Genomic DNA, 24,110 nt, shown 5'->3' with positions numbered 1-24,110 from the left:
CTCCCCAAAGTAAAGCAGATGCAACACCCCTCCTCCCCCAATAAGCTCAATCAGGGTGATGTCACTATCCTGTTCTCTGTCTCTCCAATGTTCTTTTCTTCCACCACCACTACCACATGAGAGGGAGCTTTTCTAGTTAGTTCCCGGGCAAAAGTCTTCTCATTCTCTGAATATTGGCTATCCTGGCAATTCTAGCAAGACTTCCTGCTTTACCTGGGCACTACCAGTCCATGAAGTAACAGCTTCGGATGACAACAATATAACAGCAGCACAACTAGTCTAACAAGGGTGGGTTTTTGAAACAATGGGATACCACAACTACAGTGTTTTGCCCTCTTAGAATAGAAAATAACATGTGTTGCATTTTTAGAATTATAAAATAATGCAAATTTCCTATTTTAACATTTCAGATCTCAGTTGCCAAGTAACAAAACCACAAGTTCTCCTATTTTCCATAAGCTTTCAAAGTTTATGTTTTTGGCATATTTCAGGGCAAGAAGGAACTTGTTGCTAAATATATTGCATGTTCTGCCTCCAAGAAATTTGGGGATTTCTCAGAACAACCTTGGGGGTCGAAGGGTGATCGAAAAGTCACTGCTGGCTTTTCCTTTCTGAGCTGCTGGTTCTATTACTACTGAGAGACAAAGACTAATTGTTCTCCTCAGGATGAATGTTGCTTTGAGAAGCCAGAGGCACTTCTGAAAAAATGGAGCAATAACCTTGGTGAGTTCAGAAAAGGGCATGTTGGGATCAAGACTAGGATTCTGTCTTCCTTATGGATAGCATTCTAACAATCTGAACCCTGAAGGATTCTAATGGGTGCACAGAGCTAGATGTCTAGCCCTGGGTCTTGTCTTGCTGGTCCACATCCATGGTGAAAATTAGTACCTCCCGCCTCTAAATTCTTGTAGATCTTATTTTTTTTTTTTTTGTATTTTATTTTTTTTTTAAGATTTTATTTATTTATTAGACAGAGAAAGAAATCACAAGCAGGCAGAGAGGCAGGTAGAGAGGAGGAAGGAGGCTCCCTGCGGAGCAGAGAGCCCGATGTGGGGCTCGATCCCAGGACCCTGAGATCATGACCTGAGCTGAAGGCAGAGGCTTAACCCACTGAGCCACCCAGGCGCCGCTTGTAGATCTTATTTTATACATAAGTTCTTGGTACTGATCATACGTTGCACCTGTTATTGGTGCTATTGTGCCTGTGATACATCCTTACCTAAATCACAGACTTCCAGGGAACCAATATAGCTTACACTTCTTGTATCTCTCCCACAGTCCTAGGGGAAATGCTCTATACCTAAGTTCTAAGTAAGTATATGTTAAATGACTAAACATTCATATCTGACTGAGCTAAGGAAGCATAAGTAGTATCTGCTGACAATATTCCCCACATTCTGTTTCCTTCCATAAATACCAAACACAAACACACGCATATACACCCCTACACACAGATACACACACTCGTACAGACACTAAAAGCCAAGTCTGTCCTTCACTCTCTTTACTCTGACTCCTAACGTCCCTTGGCCTATCTTGATTTCTTATGGTAAAATATATTAATAATTGGGCCTGTGCTTCATTTCATCTTGATTTTCTTAGATTCTGTGATTCTGCAGAATGGACAGTCCCTGGCTTTCTCCCTGTTTTTCTCCACTCTGAGTCTCCTTTGTGGGTTCCTGACTATGGCCCAGCCCTTAGTTATTGGTGCTTCTCAACAGTGTCACCCACACTCCTCTCTCAGCAGTCACTCCAGGTAAGAGCTTTTATTATCATCTACAGGCTGTGACTGCCAATTTCTAGTGGCAGACAAGCTCTCTCCTCTGAATGTCAGAACCATGTAACTAACTGCCTACTGGACATCTCCACCTGCCCCCTTCAATGACCCAAACCAGAACTACCACCCTCCAGCTTCAAACCTCATCTTACTCCTGTTTCTGCTCTCTGAAAATGGCACCACCATCAACCCAATTACCTAAACCAGACACTTTCCTCTTGGCCTGGCTAAGCACCAGCTCATCGATGGCTGTTAACATCCCATTCCTCTTTATCTTGCTGGTCACCGGCTAGTTCCGGGGCCAGCATCCCTCACAGTATTATGGAAGTCCTATTCTATCTGTCTCACTAAGTATGGTTTTGAGCACTCCAGGCCATTTAATGCTGAAACCAGAGTAATCTTTCCTTCTTTTCTTTTCTTTTCTTTTTTCTTTTTTTTTTATGTAGGCTTCATGCATGGAGTCCAATAAGAGGCTTGAATTCTCAACCCTGAGATCAAGACCTGAGCTAAGATCAAAAGTCAGACCCTTAACACACTGAACCATCCAGGTGTCCCCCTTCTAAAATATAAATTTGATCATGTCACTCTGTGCCTAAAAGTCTTTCAATGCAACCCATTGTTCTTCATGATAAAGCAAAATTTCTTAACTTGGCCCACAGGCTTCTGCGTGATGTCACCTGCCACCCCAGTCCCAATGCTAACCTTCTTCCTAGCCCACCCAAATATCTTTTCTACCTAAATGTCTTTACTATCTCAAATGTGTCATACTGTCTCTCATTTTTGAGTTTTTCCTCAACATATCACACTGCACCCCTAACCCAGTCCCCAGTTTTGCCATAAACCCTGCTTATCCTTTATTTTAGCTCTCCCTCTTCCACGAAGCCTTTCCCAACCCTCAAGTACAGATGAAGGGTCACTCTGGCATTCCCAGAGCATCTGTACTCACTCTGTGATTGCATCTATCACACTGTGGTATCCTTGGCTTTTTTTCTGAATCTCTCATTAGCCTCCCCCCACAAGGACAAAGATTCCATCTATTTTGTTTGAAGCTTAATCTCCAACATCTGGCCCAGTGCTTGACCCATAGTTAGCACTCAGAAAATATTTGCTAATGACGGTCTTGAATAATAAATAACACGAAATCACTTTCCCTACATCAGTGAGAGATACTGGAGAGAAAGATATTTCTCACCTTGTGTTTAAAGTGGACATGGGTTTTTCCCCTTCCCTAACCTTACCGGCTGTTTTAATTATCAGGAAAAGGCAACTTCTGTATGAAGTGGGGTAAGGCAGAAACTGTAGGCAGAAGTTGGATAGGAATGGTTCCAGTGGCCAGTGACCACAGATTCCCGTGCATCACGAGATCCACACAGAATGCAGGTCTAGACACCATTAAGTTAATTCCCCAAGGATTGTGGGTTTTTGTTTTTTGTTTTGGGGTTTTTTGTTTGTTTGTTTATTTTGTTTTTAACTTACTGATTTATTAACCGATCTGAAATAGAACCAATAATAAGCACATTTCAAACCCTTGGTACATTCTGGAAGGTCATGTATCAGTTTTTCTGTGCACATTAAATACATACTAATAATGTCATTCAGACCTCATACTTGGCAGAGTATTTACATTAAAAGGGGCCTATTTCCTATTTGACTACTCAGACCACCTGGTACTCCCAAGTAAATTCCAAGAGACTCTAGGTTGGATTCCTTTCCAATTAGACCCTGAGCAAGACAAGAGAAGAAATAGTATATTCAGTGACTCAATGACTAATCATGTCAAAGTGCAAAGAAATCCACTCTCTTGCCCTGAATGGATTAAGGAGAATATTTTTAAAGAGATGGTTGAAAATAAAGGTTTTAGCAGGCAAAGCCTATAGAATCTGTTGGCCCTTTCTGAGAAAATAAACTGCCTAAATTAAATAGTAACTCCACCAAGAGGCATTTGAAAACCACTTTTAGAGGAATGCTCTTGTCAGGACCATGAGACCTAATGTCCTTCCTGGGTGCTGGGGACACCAGTTAGCTCAGAACAAGGAAAAACAAAAGAAATAAACAAACAGTTCTTCTGTCATATTCCTGGATCCAATGTATCTTAAATTACAGCTAACAGACCTTAGAAGAACACAGGGAAAGTAAGCCTTTTAAGCACCGTGCTCAACAAACCTAACGCTGAAACGTTGGTTTCTGAACTCAGAAAGGGCCTTATTAGAGCTCTTTAGGGCTGGAACCTTCTGGATCCCCCAACGTCTAGATGCACATGTGGCAGAGTCAAACAAACACAGAACTCAAGTCAGATGACCTGACTTTTTAAATCCAGGCTTTTTCCACACACCAGCAGAATCCACTCAGGTAAGTAAATGCCTTTCCAGAGTTTTGGAAACCTCAAGGTACAACTCGTAGGTTAAAAAACCAGGTTGGTTGGTTTCTTGTCTTCTTTTCTAGAAGCAATCTGCTACAGAAGTAGCAAGTCTCAGCTGGCCTCCTTGGCAAAGGGTTAAAATTCACTTCACATCTCTCGGCGAAGCTTTTAGCAGCAACCTGGAAAGCTCTTTCACTTCTGCCCAATTACACTGCAAAATGTCAAGCCTGTGAATTTAAAAACTTACTGTCAACACTTTGTGGCAAGTAGATATTAATTGATGTTAAATCACGATGGAATGCCTATAGAAACGCACTGCGTGCCAAAGACTTTCTGACGTAGGGAAGGTAAGCACAGTGACATAATGAGATATGACTTTCCATTTCTTTACAAATGTTGTTAAAATACTTAATTCAGCAGCTCTTGGGTTCTCGCTGCCTTTATTATTAGCTTACTTGTATTCATTTTGTCTAGTTCTCTGTAGGTGCTTCTTTTAAGCCCCTTAAAATAAAAGAATATAATATTCAAAATCAATTTGCTTCATTGATCCCAGTACTTTCTCAGCATTAACCATTAAACTGAAAGCTGAGTCTGCAATAATGCTGGCACTTCAAGGCTTACAAACACTTTTATGAAAGAGGATGGGTACCTTGGACTTGAGCATGGAGTTATTGTTATAATTGGGAGAATATAAGGAAATTCAAAAATTATTTAAAATTCTTCCCTATTCTACAAACTTGGGGTCATGGAATAGATGTAAATGCTGCTTAGCAGTACTGCCAACTTTCTTCTCTTCGGACAAGGGAGTATTCTACTTTTCGTGTCCTTGAGATTGCATGTAGTCACATGACTTGCTTTGGCCAATGAGATAGGAGTGTCACCTCCCAGCAGAAGCATGTAATGGCTGGTGTGAGACCCTACGGTGGTCTCCTGCCCTGCCTTGGTTCCAGTAGAAGCACATATTGATAGGAAGCATGACACTGAGTCATCATGTGAAAGAAGGTTACTCTAGGGAGTCACCCAGCCATGCAGTAGACTTAGAATGAGTAAAAAAGGAACTTCTGTTGCTTTAAGATTTAGAACTGTTTGTTATCACAACATGGCTTAGACTTTCTAACCAATACAGGGACCACCAAGTCCTACCATACCTAGCTCCCTGGATTCCCTAAGCATGTCCCCACAAACTGTCCATTCTCTCCTCTAATTTGTTACTAACTTCAGAATCATACATTTTTTTTTAAGGAAAACTATTAATATATTGGGTACTAGCACCAAGAAAATCACATGATTGGATTGACCATATATACATATAATCTTGACAGAAAAATTCACACAGTTATATACTGGATTAAATGTCTCCTGGAATTTTCTTTTTCCGAATCTAAAGGGTATATCATTGCTTTTTGCTGCTATAACAAACAAAGTGGCTGAAAACAATGTAATTGTCTTCTTTTACAGTTCTGGAGAACATGAATCTAAATCAAAGTGTTAGCAAGGCTGTGTTCCTTCTGGGGGTTCTGGGAGGTCTGTTTCCTTTTTTTTTCCCCCCCCCACTTCTGGTGCTGCCTGTATTCTTTGGCTTATGACCTCATTTCCAAGGTCATTGGAAATGACCTCATTGTGTCCTCATTTCATCACTTCAACCTCATTTTTCATCATCACATTTCCTGCCATACACTCTGATCCCCTGCCTCCCTCTGAATAAGGACCCCATATTTACACTGGGTTTATAAGGATAATCCAGAATAAGTCCCCCATCTCAAGATCCTTAAACACATCTGCAAAGACCCTTTGGCCACATCAGGTAACATGCACAGTGGGTGTTTTTAAATCATCTGGCCCATCTTGCTTTGTCACCCCTCCACCTCTTCTCACCCTTGCCTATGTCTTAACAGCACAATGTCTTGAACAGAAATCCTTGCTGAAGAAATGAATGTTTAACTCAAATGTACACTGTGTCAAATATCCTTTATTCAAGAGCACCAAACAATATAGGTAATAAAGATACACTCACAGAGAGAAAAAAGTAATGCCTCTCACAAAAACAAGAATAGGGGAACTTGAAATGAGTTCCATTCAGGCCAATCAAAATTAATGGAAAAGGAAGTAAAATATTTTTGCAAACTGGCACTTAGTGCCAAGTCTTTAGTAATATGAAAAAAAATGCTTCAAGTCTATGACTAGTCATATAAATACATATACTATACATACATATGTTAACATTAGATACATCTGCATAGATTCAAATCACTAGTAACCAATCAGAATATAAGTTATATGTCTTTTTGCTGGAAGTTGCTTATCAGTTATCTTTCATTCTTCTCATATGAGACAATGTGCTGAAAGGAAAAATCCATTATTTCACTCTTCTCAGTTTGGGGTCTGTCCAGGACAACTCCCTCTATTTCTGTTTTTTTGGTATCTTCATATTCCCCAATTCACATGGGCCCTGAGGTTTAAAAAAAAAAAAAAAAAAAAGTAAAGATTCCCCTCAAAATGTGTGCCTGGATGACTTAGCCAGTTAAGTGTTGGACTCTTGATTTCTGCTCAGGTCATAATCTCAGGGTTGTAAGATGGAAGTCTGCACTGGGCTCTGTGTTGGGCATGAAGTCTGCTTCGGATTGTCTCTCTCCCTCTGCCCCCGAAATTGTACATTCTATTTCTCACAAAAAAAAAAAAAAAAGTGATCTCCCAAGTCCACCAAACCCTGTGACTCCATGGTAACTTTTTCCAGCAGTTTCCTCTGCTGACCCAGCACTTCCAGGTTGAGGAGGAAAACTCACTTTTATGGGCTGTCCAGTTTGCCGGCACCCTAACAGCTGACATTATAGTTTATATCATTCTGAAGAACAACTTTGACAGTTCTGGGATCTCCCAATGGTGAGTATAAACTCATTGGAACAATGATCAATGGGCTTAGTAAATAACCAGTGAGTGAATTCCAATAATTGGATTGCAAATAAATCTCAAACACAACAACAACAACAACAACAAAAGGTTTCATTTGACTGCAGGTTCTGAAATGAAGGCTAAAAATGTGAAAGATCCAACTGTTACTTTAAGAGGCTATTAAACAGAAAACATAGTAAGTACTTAGGGCCACTGACAAGTGGTACCCAGAGCTCTGCAGACACAGAATGGCCTGAGAATGCCTCAGAGGTGGTGACCCCCATGGCTGTGGCTGGGAACTAGAACCAGCTGGGCCACAACAGTGAATCCAACAACATTCCTCAGCATTCCAGACCAATATCCTGCCCATGTAGGCTTTCTCCCCTTGAATTTCATATCTCTTTTCCATGCTTAACCATTCTAGGTGTTCCACTCACTTTATTCCTAGCTTGGTTTCAGTTTCCTATCCATAAAATAATGTCAGAAGAATGAACGAGGATAACTCATACAAAACACCTAACATACCACAGCACAACCGATCCAAAAAAGGACTATTTGATTGGTTGCTTGGTTGATTAAGTCATTGACTGAATCATTCATTCGATGTATGCAATATGTACAAGGCTCTGCACTAGGTGTGGGAGATAAGCTTGTCCAAAAAGTCATGGTGCTGGCTTGGTCAATTATTTCACAGTGCAGAGGAGAGTTTTTTTAAGCTAGTGTCTATGGAACTCTAAGGTAAAGATACGCAACTTCAGAAGTTCTGTGACCTCCTGAAATTCTGAGCAGAATTATATTGTGTTCATAAGTGCTTATGAAAATTTTTCTAGAAATAGAAGGTTTCATCAAATACTTGAAGGAATCAGCATCGGGGTCATCTTTGCCACCATGTGAGGAAGTCTACCTAAGATGAAAGCCAACAAGGAAGAACACTAAATAGAAATCCGGAAAAAGACAAAACTACAAAAAACTTTTGTTGGAAGACATTCTTTCATCCGAAGCTAAAGCTATATCTAGCCTGCGACTTTTTAGTTACATAAAGAATATATTTTAGTTTTTGTGCAAACCTGTTACAATTGTCTTTCCCTCCTTTTAGTGAGAGTCAATCTGGTTAATTCAGTGTAAACACTCCTTACAAACAAACAAAGCCACTAGTTTACTGCTCCCAGATACTAAGCTCTCTATTCTATGGCTATTGAGTCAACTTAGCTCTCTTATTTTTGGGGATCCATTACTTTACTCATCTCCAAATTCAAATTCAATCCCACCATAAGCCCATGGCTTACAATGCCTTCTTGTTTTACTTTATCATCTCTACATTCACTTCTTCTCTTGTTACAGAATACGACCACAGAGATTATTTTTCCACTCTGATTGGCCCTGAGTCTCTTGCAAAATCACAAAACTGACAGTTAAGTTTCCTTCATTATTTTCACTCCCATCTTCAGCATGCCAGAGTGATGGTATAAACTCTGTCCAAATCAACGTAGTTTTACTCAGTCCTCACTGGGTATTCAATACATATTTGTGAAAGATCGTGGAATCTTTCTCTTTCATTCTTAAAGGAAGAGAAACACCAGAAACAGAGTTTGATCCCAGGGCCTCAGAGAGGGGCCAATCCCCAGGATGAGAGAATGTTATCTTCATCCTAACTTGGTATGTTATAGGTCTGAGAGGAGAGAGCACATAAAGTAAGAGAAGTGGGTAGACCCGATGCAATAAATTTGTGGCAACATCTAGTTTCACTTTTATGGCACAAATTTTTAAAGCCTACCTTAAGCAATCATAATACATGAATAGTAAGTGAATAAAAACTGAAAGTTAATATTTGAAAGTGAAATCAGTCATTAGATGAAAAGGGAGAGATTGGAACTATATTTTCTCTTTTCAAAAAATTCTTATAAAATGTTTAATGTTATTTAAGGTATTTTCAAAAACATTGGCATAAGTTGCATTTTTTTAAACTATTGCAGATAGTTCAGTTGTGTTGCAACATATCCTCCAGTGGGAAAATTCTCTGGCCTCAAAATATCTAGAAAGTAGGGCACTGAGGAGAAAACACACACACACACACACACACACACACACACAGACACACACACACACAGGGCAAAAAGACAAATCCATTTGATTAAATAGACTTTATTTTATCATCATGTGTATATAGTATTCAAAACATAGAAAAATGTCACAAGAATGACTGGAGAATTTTTTTTTTTCACTGCAAGACCTGATTGAACATGAGAATTGTATTTCTGAAGCTATGTTTAAAAAAAAAAAAAAAAGAGGGCCTTTGCTGCGAAATGGCAATCCCTTGTTCGGGTGAGGTGGGGGGTGGGGGGAACCGGCCCAAACTACTGGGCAGAGAAGGAAGAGGCTTCTTAGGAAATCCCTGTGAGCTATAAAGGAAGTGAGGACCCAGAAAATGCAGAGCCCAATAACCCCCTAAGAACCACAGAAGCCTCTAAATTTCCATTGGAGGTTTTGAGAGTTGGCCCCGGTGACCGGGGAAAGGTGACACAGAGAGAGGAGAGGGAAGAGAAGCAACAACAAAGGCCTTTGGGGGGAAGCCGAAGGGATCTGGAGGCACAGTGACAGAATCCAGGGCAATGGAGACACCAGGAGTAAAGACGGCCGGACCCTCACCTTCCCACTGTGTTCAAACTGCCTGCAGAACGCTGGGGCAGACATTGGCCAGGCTGAGGGGCTGCCTGCCCAGTGGGAAAGAGAAGTGTAAATCTCAAGAAGAGGGGAAATGCCTCTTTCGGAGGGGACTTTCCCTGGCCAGTGAGGTTTCAGATCATGTTCTGCAACAACCTCCTGGCTTGTGACAGCGTTTCAGGGAAATGAGACAACCCAAATGCAAATCACAAAGGAAAAGAAATTCAGCAGTGGCTTGAGAAAACAAACCGAGCCATGCTGAGTCTGACAAGGCAGAACTCAAAAGTAGCGTGAACTGTAGCAAGTGCTGCTTTGAAAGGGAAGAGCAGAGAGGAAGGGCACACGTCACTCCGGAGTAAAGAACGATCAGAGCCTCTGTTTCTGGACAGCCTACTATGTGCCTTGAGCTCTGCATGCCTCATCACTTATCCATCCAGCAGTTGATGTGAAAGAGATATTATTATCCCTCTTCTCATCTGTATGGATGAGGAGACACACTCCGAGAAATTAAGTGGGAAATTAGCCAACATCACCCAGTTCCAGGGCCAAGATTCAAACCGAGACCCATCTGATATCAGGGATCATGCTTCTCCCCCTGACCCTTCTGCCACTAATTGAAGTGACTCATGGCACAAATCACAATCTTCTTTATACCCAGACTTCCCTTTATGACACGGTACAGGTAAGCTTAATGTCAGATAAGACAGCAGCTTAACATCAGCCAGTTTCAGCCCTGAGATGTTGGTCACCGACCAGTTTTGTGGCAATGAGTAATTCATGCAACTTCTCTGAGTCCCCGTGTTCTCATCTGTAAAATGGGTCTGTGCTGGGGGCGCTCCGGTTCTCCACTTCCAGGAGGCATTCCTAGTCCTCACATGTCAAAGGAAGGAAATTTCAAAGTTGTGTTTCCTTTTTAACAGAATATACAGGATTGTCATGTTCCAGTCCTCTGTGGATACCAGGCCTGTAAGGATCCCGTGCTTAGAAGGTGAAACTACTCTTAAGATGGTGTTTCAGAAGGCCTTGTGAATGGAGCCAGAGCCTTCCTAGCCAACCCTCTGTTAGCAGAAAGGCTAGATGGAAAAACAGCCACTCCACATTCTTCACCCCTTCCCAGCATAAATCATCACTTACTGTGGGAAAGTGATTACTTGCCAGGATGTAGAGCCTATGACTCATCATACGGTTGTCCTTAGCCCCTGATCAAGCAGGAACTAAAGGTGGAGAGCCTGAGAAGCTGGGGCGAGGACACTGAATTGCCAAGTCTCACCTATGACACTGCTCGAGAGGCAAACGGAAAGTCAGATGAGCAGCGGGGCCAAGTGGAGTCATGACGCTGCTATGCTGCGCGGCCAAGCCCGGAGCAGAACGACATGGGCCCCTGGCTTTCTGAGTCATTCCTTGGGTCTGAGTCCTTACAGCCCCAAAGAGGCAATGATCAGCAACATGCAGATAATGCCACCCCTGAGCTTGTCCTGACAGGCAACCAGCTGGCGGAGGAGTGCTTGTGCAAGACATACCCTCCTCATCCAGAAACACCAGCAAACCTCACAAAGAAGGGGTTAAACTGCTCCACATCAGAGCTCATATTCTAGAACAGAAATACATGAGCGATAGACACCACAAACACATTCCCTTGTGGTTTCAGCCAACACTGGGCTAGCCTTTCTCCTTTGTTGCTATAAGCTGTGGCATATCTATATATCTACTTTCTATTATATTTTTCTACATGGTCTTTGATGTCCTTAAAAACGTTCCATTTGAAGGGGCGCCTGGGTGGCTCAGTGGGTTAAAGACTCTGCTCGACTCGGGTCCTGATCCCAGGGTCCTGGGATTGAGCCCCACATCAGGGTCTCTGCTCAGCAGGGAGCCTGCCTCCTCCTCTCTCTCTCTCTCTCTCTCTCTCTGCCTACCTCTCAGCCTACTTGTGATCTCTATCTGTCAAATAAATAAATAAAATCTTTAAAAAAAAAAAGTTTCATTTGAACAAAGAGCTATTTTGTGATCCAAAGCATAGAAAGTTAGAATTACAAAGTGCATCTATAAAATCCTAGGAACTTACTAAGGGCGATAGGAAGATTGATCTGTTATCTAGGCTGAGTATTGTTCTCTACTTTCTTCAATGTCATAAAGGTAGCGAAAGTAGAAGTTCCTTATGGCAATGATGTAGGAGAAAAAAATTTTTTAAACTCTCCTTGTCTGAGGAGAGGCTGTTGGATATGGTCTCGGGGTGGTGGTTTGTGATTAAGGAACTACAGCGAAGATACTTGGAATAATGAAATGCAACCAGTGTTAACTAGTCTTCAGCTGATGTTAGGAAACAGTAGGTCTTTGGATGTGAAAAATTGAGAGAATGGAAGCCTCTTCCTTATGGTAGTGGGATAAGTATAAAATATTTCTTCAAGTATGTTCCACAGAACTCCAGGCCCATGAGCCACTGCATAAAGAAGGTTTTATACTCCAAAGTAAGCAGTTTGGAGAACTCTGCGGTGATGTCCTCCACGCCACACCCACGTGGTTGGAGAAACCTGGAACCTTTGTCAGACCTAGCATTTCCCGAAGTTACTAAAGACCTCAGAACCACACACCTCCCCTTTCATATTTCACGTGATCCTTATTAACCCCGTACAACTAGTGGTGCATGACCAATTCTTGGTAAAACACTGATGAGGAAGAAAAATAGAAGGGGAAGAATTTACATGGTAAGGGATCCCCAGAAGATTCCTGACCAGTGATGCCCCAAAAGGTAAGATACTAATAGGAAGAGAGGTAGTCAAGGGATACCATGCAGTTGACGGGTTAAACCAACCAGGGGAGGGGATAAAAAGGAGAAAAGAGAGTTGGTACTTATAATACTTAAATTATATGGCACACAACGTACCCAGCTTTGTGGGGAGGAATTATTACTCCATCTACCATTAGGAAGAATAAGCAATTCATCCAAGACCACCTACCAAGTACTTCAAGCACTGAGGCTCAAGCAAGCACTTCCAGCCAGACAGCCACGAAGGGCAGGGTGCAGAAGCCGCTGGCCACCTAGATGGAGATGGGAATGGCACATGCGAGCTTATGACAGAGCAGGGACATGGTCCTCCTGAGATTTGAAAAGAGATATGCAGGTTTTCAAACTTGGAGTGTGCTTTGCTCTGCAGGGAGAAGCAGGCTGATGCAGTAGGAGGAAAAAGAAAAAAAAAACAAAATCGAAAAAAACAAAAAAGCCTTCTCTTTCCTTCCCTTCAACCTGAGTCCCTTAGTTACTAAATTTCTGGAGAAACGGGCAGGAATTGTGCCTTTAACACCTTTTCTTACCAATTCAAAGCAGAACATTTTCTCTCACAGGAGGGTCCTCTCTTCTGATGTCCAGAGGAAAACAGGCTCCAATTTTTCTCCCTCAGAGGGGACAGACCACAGGTAATCTACATGAGCACCCATACTCATCATTTTGATTTCCATTCCTCCGGCTTTCTCAAATCCCTGCTTTGTGAGCACTTGTAGCAGTATCTAGGAGTATTGCACAGCCATGACACGAAGGAGTATGCAAAAAGGCAGGTGCTCTGGCCTAAAAATCAATGTTCTCTTACAAGGGTCGCCATCAACTTTATCTAAACTGATGTGAGACTCTCAAGGTGGTTGGAATTCAGACGAAAACTTTGGATTTTCATGGGTCTATTGTTTTCATGAGAAATAGTCTTGTAGAACCCATCTTCACACAATGCATGAATTGGAAAGACTGGGTATGATAGGCAAGGTGCTACCTAATCAGGAAGCTTTCACCCTATTTAATCTCCCCTGCTTAATACTAAGAAAAAAAATTACGCCAATATATCTGCTTTTACCTACAAACTACATAACTGTGCTGCCAACTAATATATTATGAATAATATAAAGCATTTTAGAAATGAATTTTTTAAAATGATATTTAAAGATACACTTATTCATTTTAACTATTTCCCTCATACCTCAATAAACCAAGGGCTCTATGCACCTCACTTTGGGATCACTGACCTTACCCTTTGCCTGTCACAATAGAACTCATCTATTAAATGAGCTCAGAAAGGTTTTGAGTCTCTAAATAATCTTGTTAAAATCCTAAACAGCCCATTAATAACATGATTGGTCTTAAGGCAATTGAACTATGCACTCAGAAGAAATCATCAAGCAAAAGAATTTAGGCCACTGGTTGGCTGGTTTATAACAAGTTCCTTCTATTTCGCCAAATGTTTTTGGATCACTGCCCACTGGATTTTAAAGGAACAACTAAATATCGTCTCCTTGGTAATGTTGCTTTCCCTCAAGTGTGGGTAATCTTGCAGAGCTGTTTCTCTAGAAGAGAACAAGGTTATGTGAAGGGGAGAGAACATCTTTCCCTTCAGGGTACTTATGCAATGCGGGGTCAAGGGCTGTCTACAGAACTCAAAACCAGATCTTTAGGGAGTGCTAGGAGAAGAGACGGAGCTGAATAGAGATGCTTGGGCATGGTGAGTACTTGAATTTTCAGATGAAGAGTGACTATCGGAAACACAACAAAGTATTTGGCACAACTAATTAAAAAAAAAAAAATCCGGGCCTGGGTATGGGGTATTATCTGAGGACAGGAAATCACTAATGCCCTCACATGCACTCTCCATATTGAGGTCCCCATGTGCAAAATTCTCCTATGTAGAAGGAGAGTATTGGCCCTTTACCTGTTTTTTGCTTTAAAGGTGTGTTCACTTCTCTTTCCATCCAAAAAAAAGTCTATATTTGTTTTTAAAAGACTCCTTGGCAGGGAAACCCAGCAAACCACTATTAACCTCTTAGTGTGGCCTTGGGAAAAGGTCCCGTGACCAATGAAAGTGATAAGAGAATTGAGAATGTGGTGATCGGCGGCACAGTAGAGAAGGAAGATGCAAAGGGAAACTGGAAAGGCTCTTGATGCGGAAGGGGGAGACGCTGGGGCCAAGTGGTGAGTAAGACCTCTGAAGGGCAAACAGTATCACTCAGACTTTGGTTCAGAAACCATTCGAATGGCAGCTGCTCAAAATTCTGGTTCTTTGTTGGGTTAGTTCAGTGATCACCGAATTGAGGAAGTAAGCCCAACACTTTTGTAAGCCTGAGAGTCCACAAGAAGTTATGAAAATTCCTGGTGGGCTTCCACAAGACTCGAACATGAAGGCAAGGAAAGACAGGGAGATTCCACCGATGAGTCAGACCAAAGGGACAAGGAAGACTCCAAAAGTTTTTCTCAGACAAAATGAGTCCTTAAAAGTTTGGGAGAATGAAATCAATTTGGGAGATATGGGTGTGTTTCCTACAGAATCTGAGAAAGAACACGAAATGATAAAGCTTTGGACATAAAGACTGATGTGAGAAGGATGCTCAGATTAAAGAGAGAAAAACAGAAAGCAAAGGTGCTGGTCCCTGGGGCTGGAGGCAAGTTGGGAGAGGCCCTTAAGATGTGGTTGGTTTGGACCAGGAAAGACCCAACTATACCTGGAGGTGCTCAGGGGAGGCAAAACAAGTCCATTGTCTGTGAGAGGAGGTAACGAGTGAGGCTGAGTACCCGGCCAGACTCTGACATACCCTAATTCTTAATGAAATCAGCATGGCAGTGACCTTGCCAAAGGCGCTTTAACTGTACGGCCTAAAGTAGACAAAGATTAAGCGTATCAGGAAGAACCACATTGATGGGAGATGACTAATATATGGATGAGAATTTCTCATAAGCTTTTTCTTATTGAATGCATCTGTGATAAAGGCTCTGGCATCAAATTTTATACAATACCAAAATTGTAAAAACTCTGAAGTGATTATTAAATGCGTGATGTCAGATCTAATGAAGGCACAAACAACACGGGACACCACAGATGGTAATTTAGAAGGTTCTAATCACATCTTGACAACAAAAACATGAGAGTTATATAATGTCAAGGCATCTGAATGAAAAGAGAAAAACACAGGCAATAATTTTTCTTGCAAAAGCCAAACATCTGGATATTTTGGAAGACCAAACGTATATTTCACAAAACCACAGCATTTAAAGTTAAAACATTCTATGATCTGCTTGGATCTAACTATTTTCCATGGTTTTCCACACATATGGCAAAATAGTATTGGTTCAATAACTAATAACTGAATATAATAATGATAATTAATATGTAGCAGAGGTTGAGCTTCAAAATTACAATATGATGTATGTATTTTAATGCCTGTATTTTATACATAATGAATCTTTTACAAATCATTCGCTCAGTTGCAAGACAAGTAGAGAGCTTTGGGACTCACAACTCCCTTTTACTGTTTCCAGAATCCTAGTTCATCCTGTCTGGTGGTCATTTACCTCTTTTAATTGGATTTAAACAAGAATTCTTTCTTTAATTAGCAATCATTTCTATTGCATGTTTTTATCTTATTGCCGCCTGTTTTATTTACGTCGGAGTGTCTGCTTCCTTGCTGTCTTCCCAACTACACTGTAATTCCTCCAGTGCTTACGCATGGTCTTCAGTTTCTGGCTGTGTTGGGAGCACAGCAGGTGCTCAATTAATATTTATTAAACTAAACAAGAGCTAAAGCTGACATAAAATTAAGAATTCAGCTAGAGTTCAGAGAGCATGTCAGATCATTTGCACCTTAACTAATTTCTGTACTTAAGCAAAACAAGTTAGGCCTGCAACTTTGATTTCATTGGGTTCTTCAGGATTCACATCAACTTGGATGCAGTTTTATTATTTTAAATGTGTGTAGTTCAGCTTGTTCGTTATGACTTTTCCTTTTTGTTTTTCCTTTAGCTGATTCCTTGCCAGCTTTTCTACACTTCCTTCTCACTCCCCACGTTGTCACTGCCTCTGGACAAATCCATTCGGTCATTTGTTAGATTTAAGATAAAAGTTAGGACACAGGAAGAAAAAACAAACAGAAACCTTGGGCAATGCCTTTTTACTTTAATTTCGTTTCCCAAATTACTCTGAAAACAACTTAGCGCTATTTTTTTTTCTTTTCCCTTTTAGCATATGGTATACCCTGGATAGGCAGCTATGATTTCCTAATGATTCTACCTGATTTTTAATGTCTTGCCTTTAAATATTCAAAACAGTTTGTTAAGTCCATAATAAAATTTTAACTTGTTATTCGAACTCAGTGCACAACCCCTGAGAAACACAAAAGACAATTGCTGCCACTCATTTTCATAAGATAATCAGAATTCATTTCCTAGTGGGGGGAGGTATTTGGGGGGTTTGACACTTCTAGGCACAATGACTCACTTCCGTGTAGACCAGGCAGGGGGACACTACGGGCGAAGCCGGGTATAAGGGCAACCTTTAAATGCTCCCAATTCCTGAATAGAGAGCAAGGTCAGGAGCGAAGCCCATAGCTATCCTTCAACGTGAATCTCCAAATCTACCTCTCAATGTTTGTCTCCTTCCTACAGTTTGAATAATTTTTTTTTAAGATTTTATTTATTTACTTGACAGAGAGAGATCACAAGTAGGCAGAGAGGCAGGCAGAGAGAGAGGAAGGGAAGCAGGCTCCCCGCTGAGCAGAGAGCCCGATGCGGAACTCGATCTCAGGACCCTGAGATCATGACCCGAGCCGAAGGCAGCGGCTTAACCCACTGAGCCACCCAGGCGCCCGAATAATATTTTTGAACTTGTAAATTTTGAATACGTTTTTTTGAATCAATTTCAGCTGCACAGAAATAGAGTGGGAGTATAATAAGCCCTTGCACCTCCCCAAACCATTAATCAAATATTCCGATACGTTCTGTTCTAAAGGGGCACACCTCATTCCATGATTTCCAGAACAGGCCAGGTCAAAATGTTGCACACCCAAAATTCAATATATTTGTCAATTTTGTTGTTGTTGTTGTTGTTTCTACAGCATAGTCCAAGGTAGCTCCCAAGTAGACTGCAGAACTGATTAATTTTATTTATTAAACTTTCTGTCTTATCCTCCAGCTTTCTGATTCCCTGGGGAATCTACATTTGCAGATAATACTTTGACAACCGAGTATGAACTAGACTTGATCGTGTCTACCCAAGTCTTCCACCTCACTGTTTCTGTGCTACAAGAATCACACTGCTCCGATGGAATTCTGTTCTTTGCAATGTATTTAATTTCGTGTTTGTTTCATTTGGTTTATTAGTTTGTTCTAGGGCTTTGCTCTTTATTTTCCCTCATGCGGGTATCTTGCCAGATTTTCCCTACTTTATCTTCTTTCTCCACTCCCCACTTTGCTACTGCCTCTCAACAAACCGATTTCCAGATTTAAACATGCTCATGTGGGTAATGTAGCTACATTATAATACTCAAATATGAGTATTCGAGTGGATCTATACAAAGTGGGGAGCTTGGGCAATTCTTACATGGTCTCCGGAGAGTTGCCTTGCCTGTGCAGATGTGAACTTTGGATTCACTAGGCCACTGTCCCATGCTCTAACTTTGCGTCTGAATTGAAACCCGAGCCCTGGAATCCATTTATACTGTTGACATTTGTCATTCTTGAACCCCCTGGTCACCCACCTTCACCAAACCCCTTCCCTAAAATACCAGCGAGACTAGTAATCTTTCAGAAATAACAAGAAAGAAGAATTTACAATTATTTTGATAATGTCTGTGCAAACACCCATAAACTCTATACTTTCCATCATGCTAAGGGCTGCAGTGTTGACAGTAAGAAAGGGTCAAACCAAATATTTGCATCTAGGGCCTCACCTGTTAGACCAGCAGTGAAGAGGCCAAAGTACAGCCCCGAGGCACCCCCTGAAGCCTAACAGTGCACTTTATGAGAATTTCCTTGAAAGTTCCTGCTAGCCTACTCTCTCCCGCCCACTGCCGGCTCCTTTGAAATGGAGATATCAGCTCTCCCCATTCCCTTATCGAAAATATGTCCCTTACAGGATCAGATAAAATTGTTTGTATACTCATTTGAAATCCTTAGCAGGTATGCCTGCTTTGGACCAGGAAGACAGTCATTTAAAGTGACAGCAGATAAAAGAAGAAAAAATAATTCAAAAATTTATCCACGCTCTCACCATCTCTAGTCTTCTTCCTCGAGTTTGAACTGAAATCCCTTGTCTGCTGCCCTGAAGGGGAAAATCCCAATTCATTCTACTGGGAACCCTTAACACAACTTTCTTTTGGTCCTCAGATCATAGGAAATCAAGAATTTTAAAGGAAGCAATTTTATTTTGTTTTGGTAGATTGAAACAAATTCAGGTCCTTAGATAAAAGAAAAAGAGGAGGAATGGAAATATGGTCGCTTGCCCCACCTCAAGCCGGGAAAACTTATTGTCTCAAATTTTAAAATAAATTTATTTATTTAATATTTTAATAAAATATTTAAATAAAATGTATTTATTTATGCTAAATTTTAAAATATAAATTTATTTATGCTAAATTTTAAAATATAAATTTAGCATAAATAATTGCCAGGAGGAAGTGAGTCCATATTTCTTACAATAAAGAATGTTCGAACCAATGAGCTCCAAAGACCGTGAAGTCACGTGTCACGCTGGCGTGAAGAGTAGATAGCCTATCAGACACTTACTAGAGACCTTTTGTGGCCACTGATAGACAGAAGCATTATGCAGACAGCAACCAGCTTGTGCAATGAGAATTTTCTGGATATTCTTCATGCAAATATCTTGTCCTTTTGCTAAAACAGAGGAACAGATACATCCATCTGTGTCCAGCGTGCATGTTCTCGGCTACAGGAGGACTGTCCTCATTGCGGATGATCCAACAAAGCATGGGGAGTGATCATATTTTTAATTTTTCTACTTAAAATATTCATTGTTAATTACAGACTAAATATAGCTTGAGCCCAGTTTCCAGGGCCAGTGACAGAAGTTATTTACAACCTGATTTTACTTCTCGATCAACAAATATACCAACATTTTGAGCTCAAAAATGATTTTTGCCAATTATTTTGCTCTTCCATAAGCATGCCTCCAGAATCATAGTTAGAAGCTGAAATACGGGGGCGCCTGGGCCGCTCAGTCAGTTAAGCCTCTGCCTTCAGCTTGGGTCAGGATCCCAGGGCCTGAGATCCAGCAGCCTTGGCTCCTGAGGGAAGCTGCTTCTCCCCCTGCCCCTCCCTCTGCTTGTTCTTTCTCTTTCTCTCTCAAATAAATAAATGAAAAAAATCTTGAAGATTTTATTTATTTATCTGACAGACAGAGATCACGAGTAGGCAGAGAGCCAGGCAGAGAGAGAGAGAGAGAGGAGGAAGCAGGCTCCTCCCCAAACAGAGAGCCTGATGCAGGGCTTGATCCCAAGACCCTGGGATCATGACCTGAGTGGAAGGCAGAGGCTTTAACCCGCTGAGCCACCCAGGCACCCCTGAAAAAAATCTTAAAAAAAAAAAAGAAGCTGAAATACATCCCATTCCTTGGATTCTTACCTTAATGGTTTGTTTTGTTTGGTTTTGTTTTTTAAAGAAACAAGACCTCTTGTGGTCCTCAAGAGTATCCACACAGCCAACTTCCATTGGGCTAACAGTCTTGGTGTGAAAGCATTCGGTAGGGGCTCAACTGTGAAACCAAAAAGGCCAAAGATGGCTACTGAACACCAAGCATGTAAGAAGAATGAAACTGCCTGAGACTATTTAAAAAAAAAAAAAATCCTAAATTATGATTTCCTGATGCCTCTGGCACAATAAATGCAACCCCACAAAGCCAGGAGCCTTCCACAGGGTGCTGCCCAGTCATGACTTAGTGGGAGCTCTGGGAGATACCCTAAACCCCAGAGAACATGCACATACGTGGAATTGCTCCCAGAGGCTTGTGGTGGGTCTATGCTGTGGTTTGAGTCCCTTTATGACTAAATAGTTTATTTACCATTTCGTACCCCCCCTCTCCAAGGGTTGAGTGGCTATGAAACAAACATTGCTCGGAGGACAGTTTGCTGGGTTTTGGTTTGCGTTTTCAACGGTGCACCGGTCCTTTCTAAACGCAACTGGTGGGGGCCTTGGAGGGGGAAGCACCAGGAGAGAATGCACGAAGTCTAATCACCTGTGATTCCACCCCTCTCTGCCCTGGGGTCGCGGGGGAGCGGGGAGGATCATTTCTCAATAATAAAAGGGTGGTGGGATCTGGATCCTTTATTTCGTCTTAGCTCCTTCCAAAAAGAGCCAAGTGGGGATTCAGCATGTGCAGCGGCTTCAGCACGTCCACATGCGCCCCTGGCCTCTGCGAGGCCTAACCATGTGGCCTTGGGGAACAATAAATGCCAAGGTGTGTCAGGCCAGCCAGCTGACCATACGCTGTGCTTGGAACACGAATGGCTCCTTGTTTTCATGCTGAAAATATGCACCTCTTGGAACCTCTTACGTCTTGGTCAGATGTGCAGGGATGCGATTTACGTTATGGAATGCAGGACAGGCACACGCTTGCAAGTGTTCTGATCCAAGAATCAGGTTTCTATTATACACACGATCTGTATTGCCTTTCGTAGTGACCTGAATACTTTTTTTTTTTTTTTCATTTTAGTTTTGGACTTATTTTTTAAATGATTTCATTTTCTATCAAGCGCTAAGCCCAAAATGTCTGCCCGGAAGATAACTGCTATCAAGTGTATTATCGAAATGTCCTAGAGACTAATTGCACAAGCTCCTTTTTCCTGGTGTCTAAGAGCCTTCGGCCTTACACCCAGGAAACCCTATGGTGTGGATAACAGAGAGGTGAGGATAGGTCTGCCCCAGGTCCTCTCTCTGGGCTGCCTTCTCCTCTACCGGGTGGTGTGTGAGCAGACATGGCTGGGATTCCAAGCTTGTCAAAGAGACACCACAGGTTCCATGGAGACGTCATTAATATATTTGCCGGAGCTATTTAGATATTATTTTCTTTCTCTTGATGTTGTTTGTGTTCATTGAAGCTTACCTCTCAAGCATGTAGGGAATAAGGAATAAGTTTAATGTTTCTGGAACTTAGAAAGCCTAAGGAGCTTAGTTTTAAGCCTTCACTCTACTACTAATGCAGCAGTAGGCTTTCGTAAATTGTTTTTCGGGGCCTCAGTTTGGGAACCCTTGTTTGCATTCAGAGAGGTTTGGGGGTTTTGGTTTGTTTTGGGGTTTCTATTCTATAGGATCTCCCTGAGGCTTTGCAGCACAATGAGTATTGTTTGCTCCAAGAGTATCTAGTGAATCCCAAGCTGGCAAGACCACTGAACACTTTTCACCCCCAAAAAAGGGTTCCTATCCTGGACTCTATTGCAAGTGTTCTATAGAATATGGTTGAAAAAAGCTATAGAACTAGACGTGTTCTTTCTGCTTCCATGTATTATGAATCTATAAAGGCAATGCAGATTTGTACACATTGAATGGACATATAAAGAGGTCATTTATGAGCCTCTTGTATCAATCAAGGCTTTATGTTGCAAGTAAAAGTACTCACTATAGCTAGTTAAGGCAGAAAGGGACTTGCTCTAATGATCAGCTTATACCATCTAAAGGAGGACAAAAGAACCAGTCTTGAATACTTCCAAGGAAAATGCAGGAAGAAGTGGGCCAAAAAAAAATACTCAACCACATTAGTTGTTCTAGCAAAAACACCCGTGTTGCTGCCCATGGGTTGGCATATGAAGCAGTAGGAAACAGGAGGAAACCCTCTCATGCTACCCTGGAAGGACCGTCTTTGCTACTGCGCTTGCTGAAAGGTGCGATCTCCCAGCATGTGAATACTACCTCACCTCGATTACCTCTGCCTCTAAATGGTACATGATGGTACAGGATTCTGAGATGGCCCGCAAGATTCATGCTCCCTGATTAAATGCCCAGTACAATACCCTTTCCTTGAGTGTAAGCAAAGCTTGTAAATATGATGGGATATCACTTCCACAATGACGTACTATCATATGACAAAAAGGGACCTTGAAAATGTAATTAAAATCTCCAGTCAGTTGACTGGGAATTAATCCAAAGGAAGTTATCCTGGGTGGGTCTGACCTAATTCAGTGAGCCCTTCAAGAAGTCAGACATTCGAAGCTAAGAGACAGTCTCCTATTGGCCTTGAAGGAGCAAACTGCCATGTTACAGACAGCGCCACGGGGCAGAGAATGGCAAGGAGCCTCTACCAGCAATGAATGACCGCAGCAAAGGAACAAGGAGCTCACTCCTGCAACTGCAGGCAACTGAATTCCAACAACCAGGGTGTGAGCTTGGAAGACAACCCTGATGAAAGTATAGTGCTGGCCAACATCTTCATTTCAGCCTTGGGAAGCCCTGAGCAGAGAGCATCCAGCTACTCCATGCTCATACTTACACTCTGCAGAAATTGTGAGCCAACAAATGATGCTATTTTAAGCTACCAAATCTGGGTAATTTGTTACACAGCAAAAGAAAACGAATATTTGCCTTTCTATAATAGAGCCAGGTGGTCCTCAAAATTAAACTCCAATGGCTTTTTCCTTTCTACCCTCAAAAACTTAGTTAAAAAGAGCCCACAGTGGTTGGTGTTGGCATTAGGTCAATCAATTTCTAATATCAGCAACCATCTTCTTCGGGGAATTCTTTTCCAAAAGTCCATGTCTCTCATAGGACATACGATAAGCTTTAAAAAGTCCCTTAGTTTTTGTTTTGGTTTGGTTTTTTAAGATGACAAAGATCAACCTAACATACAAGAACTCAAGAGAAAATAATGAGCATTTTCGACAGCAAGTCCCTTTTATGAATCAACCAGTTGTCTAAGCTGACACACCAAGATTTCTAGGTTGATTCCTCTATAAAAATTTTTTTTTTCTTCATGGAACAGATAACTTTTTTAGGAAAATAATGCTATTCTAGGAATAGTCTCTATAATGGGATTCTTTACATGGAGATATTCCATACCTTTATACATGTATTGATAATCTGTGTATAGGGCCTCGCCTCTGAGTCTCACCAACGATGAGTGTATTGGTTATATTTTCAGAAGTTTTTTTCCTGAAAATTAAAGAAATCATCAACAAAACCAAGTTAATAAGGGAAGGATTTTTTTTTTAACTTTTCCAGAAGAGAAGTAAAAGGTCAAATATTATTTATTTGATAATATACACTATTTCTCCCTGGGAATAGGAGGAGACAGGGATCCCACGGTACTCCTAGAAAGTTAGGACGTTTTCTGGTACAGCTGAACTTGTTTCTCATCCTTATATGAATGCCTACTCACATACCCCTGGTCTAGCCTACCACCTTCCCCACATGAAAGTGTTTCAGTTTCTATTTGTTCTATCCAGTAAGTCTGAGCCATCTCTTCTGCCTCATTAGTCCTCCCTGCCTGAACTTCCTCTCACTTCAGAACCACCTGTGGTGAGGAAGGGTAAACAATGAGAATGACAATTAAGAACCCCGTGATCTTGCTTTACCTTGTGTCGTAATTTCCCAGACCTGTTCCTCTTGGGCCAGTGTTGAGCCAGGCATTTTCTCCCCTGAAGGCTGAGCAACTTCTTACAAAATCACATTCTGTGGGT

At 41.4% G+C, this 24,110-nt stretch overlaps 2 long non-coding RNA genes across 2 annotated transcripts; one reads left to right on the top strand and one right to left on the bottom strand.

The window, feature by feature from the left end:
* The first annotated feature begins 586 nt into the window (after positions 1 to 586).
* LOC309864071 lies at positions 587 to 11,661 on the top strand. The gene is made up of 2 exons (XR_014311369.1): positions 587 to 723; positions 10,607 to 11,661. It is a non-coding gene; the product is annotated as an uncharacterized lncRNA (long non-coding RNA).
* On the bottom strand, positions 6,086 to 23,578 carry LOC309864070. Its single transcript, XR_014311368.1, has 3 exons — positions 23,491 to 23,578; positions 20,068 to 20,197; positions 6,086 to 6,585 (listed from the first exon to the last, which is right to left on the bottom strand). It is a non-coding gene; the product is annotated as an uncharacterized lncRNA (long non-coding RNA).
* Between the last annotated feature and the right edge of the window lie 532 nt (positions 23,579 to 24,110).

This window comes from Mustela nivalis (genome assembly GCF_964662115.1).
Source record: "Mustela nivalis genome assembly, chromosome: 5".
Classification (NCBI taxonomy): Eukaryota; Metazoa; Chordata; class Mammalia; order Carnivora; family Mustelidae; genus Mustela; species Mustela nivalis.
The sequence above is the reverse complement of the archived record's forward strand: the minus strand, read 5'-3'. Positions and strand labels throughout refer to the sequence as shown.